Source organism: Chiloscyllium plagiosum, chromosome 17, assembly GCF_004010195.1.
Source record: "Chiloscyllium plagiosum isolate BGI_BamShark_2017 chromosome 17, ASM401019v2, whole genome shotgun sequence".
In the NCBI taxonomy this organism is placed as follows: Eukaryota; Metazoa; Chordata; class Chondrichthyes; order Orectolobiformes; family Hemiscylliidae; genus Chiloscyllium; species Chiloscyllium plagiosum.
In genome coordinates, this window is record NC_057726.1 from 70,155,799 (window position 1) to 70,164,173 (window position 8,375).

Consider the following 8,375-nt stretch of genomic DNA (forward strand, 5'->3'; position numbering starts at 1 on the left):
CTAGCCATCATCATCCAAGAAAAAAGGCTCTCACTGTCCACCCAATCTAAACCTCTGATTATCTTATATCTTTCAATTAAGTCACATCTCAACCTTCTCCGTAATGAAAACAGCCTCACCTACCTCAGCCTTTCCTCATAAGACCTTCTCTCCATACCAGGCACTATCCGAGTAAATTTACTCAGAACGCTTTCCAAAACTTCAACATCCTTCCTGTAATGTAGTGACCAGAACTGTACACAATACTCCAACTGTTGCCGCAGCAGAGATTTGTACAGCTGCAGCATGGCCTTGTGACTCGGAAACTCAATCCCTCTACCAATAAAAGCCTTCTCAACAAACCTATCAACCTGTGTGGCAACTTTCAGGGATCTATGTATCTGGACACCAAGATCCCTCTGCCCATCTGCACTACCAAGAATCTTACCATAAGTTCAGTACTCTACATTCCTGTTGCTCTTTCAAAAGTGAATCACCTCACGTTTCCTCATTCAACTCCAGTTGCCACCTCTCAGCCCAGCTCTGCGACTTATCTTCATCTATCTGTAACGTGAACCGTCCTTCAGCACTATCCACAACTCCACCGACCTTAGTGTCATCTGCAAATTTAATAACCCATCCTACTACACTCTCATCCAGATCATTTATCAAAATGACAAACAGCAGTGTCCCCAAAACAGATCGTTACATTGCTCCACTAGTAAATGAACTCCAGGATGAACATTTCCAATCAATCACAACCCTCTGTCTTCCTTCAGTTAACCAGCTTCTGATCCAAACAGTTAAATCATATTCAATCCCATGTCTCCAGATTTTGTGCAGTAGTTACTACTGGGAACCTTATGAATCACCTTACTGAAATCCATATACACCGCATCAATCACTTTACCTTTATCCACCTGTTTGGTCACCATCTCAAAGAAATCAATAAGATTTGCGACCTACCCTTCACAAAACTGCATATGACTATCTCTGCAACTATGTCTTTTAGTATGTAGGCCATCCTAGTCGGTTGAATATAGAATACTTCTAATCCCCATAGTGTGAAAACAGTCTATTCAGCCCAATGAATCCACACCAACTCTCCAAAGAGTATCCCACCCAGACCCATCCACCTGCACTATACCTGCATTTCCAATGGCTAACATGCCTAACCTACACATCCTTCTGGGCAATTGAGCATGGCCAACACACCTAACCTGCACAGCTTTGGACTGTGGGAGGAAATCGGATCATCTGGAGGAATTCCACACAGACAGGGGGAGAACATGCAAACTCCACACAGTGGTGTAAGGCAGGAATCAAACCTGGGCCAATGGCGCTGGAAGGCAGCAGTGCGAATCATTGCGCCACCGTGAGTTTGTGCAACATTCCAACAACTTCAGGTTAACTTTTATAGAGACTAGTTTTTTTTTATTTTCAGGCTTCTCAAAGTCCATAGGATCCTCCAGATCCACGGCACAGGAAATGGCCCTTCGGCCCATGAACTCTCAACTACATGTCTCTGGTCAGACACTACAGAAATTCTCCATTATCACACTGCCTTTACCCACAGTGCAGGATGGGTGGTTTCCTTTATTGAACAATATTCACAAATTTGACATCAAAAGCAAGCCCTCATTGCCATTTGAAATTTATCTGACCTGCAATTGCGACAAAGTGAGTTGAGGTGCAGATTAAGGGTAACAATTAGGAATGCTCGTAGCAATCCAAGGTCAAACATCCATTGTGAAAAATAAAGGATCCATAATTTCAGTTCTTAGATCATCCAGCATCAAATATGACTGAGGAAAACGACTTCAGATGCAGGAAGTACAGACCACTTCCTGCAGCTAGTCTGGTCTGTACTGTGAAGAGAAGTGTTTTGGGGCTGGGAGCTGAAGTCCTTCTGTCTTCATTCTAACCGAACTTAACTGCACATCAGAGTGAAAACCCACAGAACACAAGACAGTACAGAATAATTATTCCCATCAAATACACCCAGGGCAGGTAAACCTCAGGGTTACACACAGGGTAAGACTTCTTCTACGTCATCTTGATTAATGACTTCTTGCACAGGCTCAAGATGGGGTTAGAAACAAAGTAAAACACCCTCTGCTCTTTTAAACTGAAAATAAACTGAAATTAAAGCTCCCTTGACAAGATTACCATCAAACCTTCCCAGGACAGGTATAGCACAAGGTTAGATACAGAGCAAAGCCAACTCTACACATGGAAAGAGAAAGGAAAGCCCCCTCTATTCTTTTAAAACTGATAGCAAACTGAAAGTGAAGCTTCCCCAACAATTTTCCATGTTAACCACTCCCAGGACAGCTACAGCACAAGATTGGATACAGGATAAACACCCTCACTGTTAGAAAGTGAAAGTGAACCACTTCTGCTCTTTTAAAACTGAAAGTAAACTGAAAATAATTCTTCCTGGACTCTTTTAAACAAATCGGGTCCAAGTACAAGACAGCAATTCCTGGAAGAAGATCTGAAGACAGGATCACTCTATGAACAGGAACTGCATATTGCAATGGAGACTGTGTACCAGATGGATATCATACATCATCAGGGCACACCTTGGAGAAGGCTTGACATTAAGGAATCGCTACAGAGTCCGAAGGCACTGCCAACGTATGATACTGCCACTCCCGGGGCTGCTTTTAGCTACTGGACAGACAGGACCAGGAGCAGTTGGGAATCCCATCAATGTCCCAGTCCCTGGGACCTCAGGCAGCAGTGCCACCCAGTCCCCGGGCCGTCAGGCAGCACTGCCTCCCAGTCCCGGGGCCCTCAGACAGCACTGCTTCCCGCTCCAAGGGCCATCAGGCAGCACTGCCTATCCATCCTCAGTTCCTCAAGCAACACTGACTTTAAACTACTAGCCTTCAAACAGTTCCTTAAGGCTACAGGCCCAAGTCAGCGGCAGCAGTAGAGAATCCAGCACCCAGTCAGTAGCAGCAGTAGAGAATCAAGGTCCCAGTCAGCAGCAGCAGTAGAGAATCCAGATCCCAGTCAGCAGCAGCAGTAGAAAATGCAGACCTCAGTCGAGAATCCAGGGCCCAGTCAGCAACAGCACGAAAGACTCCATGGCCCTGTCAGCAGAAGAGAAACCAGGCCCAATCAGCAGGAGCTGTAGGGAATCCAGGCCCCAGTGAGCAGCAGCAGCAGTCGAGAATACAGGCCCAAGTCAGCTGCAGTAGTAGAGAATACAGGCCCAAATCAGCTGCAGTAGTAAAGAATCCAGGGCCCAGTCAGCAGCAGCAGTAGAGAATCCAGGCCCCAGTCAGCAGTAGTAGAGAATCCAGACTCCAGTTAGCAGCAGCACTAGAGAATCTAAGCCCCAGTCAGCAGCAGTACTGGAGAATCCAGGCCCCAGTCAGCAGCAGCAGTATAAAATCTAGGCCCCAGTCAGCAGCAGTAGAGAATCCAGTCCCCAGTCAGCAGCAGTAGTAGAGAATCCAGGCAACAGTTAGCAGCAGCAGTAGAGAATCAAGGCCCCAGTCAGCAGCAGTAGAGAAACTAGTTGCCAGTCAGCAGCAGTAGTAGAGAATCCAGTTCCCAGTCAGCAGCAGCAGTAGAGCATTCAGGCTCCAGTCAGCAGGATCTGTAGAGAAACCAGGCCTGAGTCAGAAGCAGCAGTAGAGAACTCAGGCCTCAGTCAGCAGTAAGCAGTAGAGAATCCAGGTCCCAGTGATCAGCAGCAGCAGAAGAGAATCCAGTCGCTAGTCACGAACTGTAGTAGAAAACCTAACACCCTGTCAGCAGCAGTAGAGAAACCAGGCCCCAGTCAGCAGCAGCAGTAGAGAATCCAGGTCGCACTCAGCAGCAGCAGTAGAGAATCCAGGCCCCAGTCAGCAGCAGCAGTAGAGAATCCAGGCCCCAGTCAACAACAGCAGTGATGAATCGAGGCCCTAGTCAGCAACAGGAGCAGTAGAGAATTCAGGCCCCAGTCAGCAGCAGCAGTAGAGAATCCAGGTTCCAGTAAGCAGCAGCAGCAGTAGAGAATTCAGGCTCGAATCAGCAGCAGCAGTAGCATTAGATGATCTCGATCCCAGTCAGCAGCAGGAGTATACAATCCAGGCCTCAGTCAACAGCAACAGTAGAGAATCTAGGCCTGAGGCAGCAGCAGCAATCAGCGTCCAGGCTTGAGTCCTCAATCAGTAGAGTTCAAGTTGTAACTGTATAGTTTAGCCATGATTGGAGTATTGTATGCAGTTATGGTCTCCACATTAAAGGAGGGATATGGAGGGCCCAGTTCAGGTTTATCGGTAAATTTTCTTGGAGAGATTGTATAAGCTTGGATTATTTTCACTAAAGCATCAGCTGCTGAGTGGGTGGGGGGTGGGGTGACCTGATGGAAGTGTACAGAAAAATGAGACACATGGATGGAGGGGATTGTCAGAGTCTTTTTCCAAGGATGGAGATGTCAATACCAGGAGCATGGATTTAATTTGAGAGATGGAAAGTTTAAAGGAGATGTGCAGGGAAACATTTGCTACACAGAGAATGGGAGGAGCCTGGAACACATTGACAGGAGACATGGTGGAAGCAGATATAATCGCAACATTTAGTGTTCTGCCTGTACAGGACATTGGTTAGGCCACATTTCGAATACTGCATGCAATTCTGGTCTCCTTCCTATTGGAAGGGTGGTTTGAAACTTGAAAGAGTTCAGAAAAGAGTTACAAGGATGTTGCCAAGTTTGGTGGCTTTGAGTTATAAGGAGAGGCTAAATAGGCTTGGGTTGATTTCCCTGGAGTGTCGGAGGCTGAGGGGTGACCTTATAGAGGTTTATAAAATCATGAGGAGCATGGATAGCATAATTAGACAAGGTCTATTCCTGGAGTAGGGGAGTCCAGACAAGAGGACATAGATTTAGAGTGAGAGGGGAAAGATATGAAAGAGACCTCAGGGTCAATATTTTCAATGCAGACAATGATACATGTTTGGATTGAGTTGCCTGAGGAAGTGGTGAAAGCTCGTACAATTGCAACATTTAAAAGGCATCTAGATAGGTATATGAATAGGAAAGGTTTGGAGGGATATGGGCTGAGTGTTGGAAGGTGGGACTAGATTGAATGGGGATATCTGGTCAGCATGGACGAGTTGGACCGAAGGATCTGTTTCCATGCTGTACATCTCTCTGACTCTGTGACTCTATTTGGGAGGCATTTACTCAGACACCTGAACAGGCAAGTAGAGATGAGATGCAGGTAGTTGAGGTTAGTTTAGAATAGTATCATGGTCAGCACAGTCATGGTGGGCTGAAGGGCCTGCCCCTGTGTTGGAATGTTCTATGTTCTATCACCAACAGCTTCGAATTCTGACTGCAGCAGAGTAAAGTGAGCTCTACACTTTTTAATGGAAAGTCAAGTTCTTTCTCCACTATCTGATACAAACATTGCCAAGGCATGGGGTTAAGAACAATGTAAAACTTCCTCAATTTTTATATGATGAAATTAAAGATTTTCCTCTACTCTTTCAAACTGAAAGTGTAGCGAGCTCTATACTGTCCCAATCAAACACTTCCAGCTTAGGGACAGAACAGGGCTTAAAGAAGCATCAAGCTCATCATCCTCAGTTCTATTAAAGAGTCTTGGTTTAACATGAGCAGTCTGTTCCCCTCCTACTTTGTTCCAACCTCTGAACCACACACTGTGCAGTTTCAGTGCAATCTTCATTTCTCACAGCAGACATGCTGTAGCCTTTCTGGGTCAGATGACTAATTTACTTGCAATTAGAACCAGTTTGTGGTCACAACAACAGCGACAATATGTATGTGGTGACATGGCCAGACCGACGTCCTCACCCTTCCGTTCCTCTATTATCTGTTATTGTCATAAAGCTCTGAAATATTCTAATGGGAGACTGAAGTTCTTGCCTTTGATCCCCAGTCACCAGCCTGATCCTTCTCATCACTGAGTCCAGACTGAACTCTGGAGACAGGTGAAGGTTGAGTGAGAGCCTTCAAAACCTTGGGGTCCGATTTGATTTCGAGCTGACCATCTGAATACTTGGCATCAGGAACTGGAGGATAATTCCGCCATTTTTATATGAACATGGCAGATCATCTGCATCAATTACATTTTCTCCACTGTTTTTGTACTGTTTGGTGACATGGTGGCATAATGGTTATTACTGCTCCCTCACAGTGCCAGAAACACAGGCTCAATTCCAGCCTGAGGTGATTGTCTGGGTGGGGTTTGCACATTCTCCCCAAGTCTGCGTGGGATTTCGCCAGACACTCTGGGTTCCTCCTACAATTCAAACCTGTGCATGCTAGATAGATTAGCCATGGTAAATGTGGGGTTATAGGGATTGGGGGTTGGGTCCGGAAGGTATGCTGTTCAGAGTATTGTTGCAGATTTGATGGGTGAATGGTCTCTGTCTGCATTGTAGGGATTCTATGATATCCCTTTGTATCCTAAACTCCAATGATTGTTACTTCACTATGTTCTGGCCCTGAGTTACGAAACCAATCCAATCAAACTCTGAATTAATAATCCAGAGAGACTGAGTAAATTCACCCTCACCACACTATCAATTTGAAAACTTGAATTTTCAAAGAATCACAGAGGAAGGCTATCTGGCCCAATGTGTCTGCACCTGCATTTAACGTTGTGTCTATCTCCTGCATTTTCTCCATGACCTCACGCATTGTCTGTATTTCAGTTATCATTCAATGTCCTCTTCAGTGCCTCTTGTGACAACACTATGGATTTAAAAGATGTATTTTGTCCTTTTTCTCGGAACAGAGTTTGAGACGGACATGCCAAGTGGTCTGTTCCAAGCCAATAAAGTAGAGAGCTTGTGGGGCCTTGTTCTTTTCTTAAGTTGGAACAATAGATGCAGCATGAAAGACTGGGGTCAAGATCCCACAGATCCAGGATTTTAATTTAACTTTCAGTAATGTCTGGGATCTTGAAACTGTATATGGAAGCTGTTATTCCTGTTTCTGTAATAGCTAAAAGCTTGAGTTCTCTTCCTGCTGCTAGAATTGCATGTGAGACAATCTATTTTACTAAACTTGCCATTGCTAAGGGTATGTTTATGGGATGTTATTATATTGGAAGAGTTGCTGTTTGGTAATTAAATATTCCATTGTTCTGTTAATTATTCTAATAGAGTTAAATTATTCCAATTATTCTTCCTTTTGTTCGTATTTCCACTATAGTTTAAGAATAAAGTGTGTTTTGCTTCAGGCCTGGTAGTTTGACCAATCAAGTTGCATTGGAAACAAAAAACTTGCTTTTAAAAATAAGAAAAATTGGGGTCAAGGCTATCTTCTTGATATATTTTAAGGCGGCTTTGTCTGGTCCATAACACTCAATTGAACCAGACTCCACAACATTTCCAGGTAGTGCAGTCCAGATAGAATGTGAAAGAGTCTTTTTTTCACCTTGCAGTTGCTTGTTTTGCAAAACAGATTTAACCGGCCGGTACGATCTGCCTTCAAATGATGTAAGACAATACCTTTCACTGTACTGTCGCACATGCGTCAATAATAAATCAAATCAAGTCTATGCCCCTGGTTTTAAAAAGAAATTGGAAAATTAAGAAAATTACTGGGAGGAAAAGGACGGTGAATCTGATGTAAAAATCTGACTGGTTAACGAATGTCTATCGGGGAGGACACCTGCCAAGTTTATCTGGTCTGTGCTGATAGTGATGTCAATCCCCATGTCAATATTGCCACTCCAAATTGCTCTCTGATGTGGTTCAGCAAGCTACTCAGTTAGACCAATTCAAGATAAAGGAGAATCCACAAGATCACCTTCTTGGGGAATATATTCTGCTGAATGCACATGTATCCGAATGTAAATATTAAAAAAGATTCTTAATGAAGCTGTTAGCACTGAGTGGTTAGCAGTACTACCTCACAGAGCCAAGGACCCGGGTTAGATTCCAGCCTCAGGTAACTGTCTGTGTGGAATTTGCATGTTTTCCCTGTATCTGTGTGGATTGTTTTCTGGGTGTTCCTGTTTTCTCCCACATTCCAAAGAGTGGATCTTTGGTGGAGGCTAAATTACTCACAGTGTCTAGGGATGTGCAGGTGAGGATGGATTAGCCATGGGAAATGCAGGATTACAGGGATAGGGTAGGGGATGGGCCTGGTGGAGATGCTGTTTGGAGGGACGATATGGATTCAATGGGCCAAATGGCCAGCTTTCACTCGGTTGGTTTCGATTATTTTTTTAAACATGAAATTAAGAAAAACAAAGAGCTGATCCGAGCATTTTCCAGAATCATCCGTGGGTTGGTACCTGGGACTTCGATGTTGTGGCTATTACGGAGACATGGCTAGAACAGGGACAGGATTGGCTGTTGCAGTTCCAGGGTTTTAAATGTTTTAGTAGGGTCAGAGGTGGGGGTAAAAGAGGGGGAGG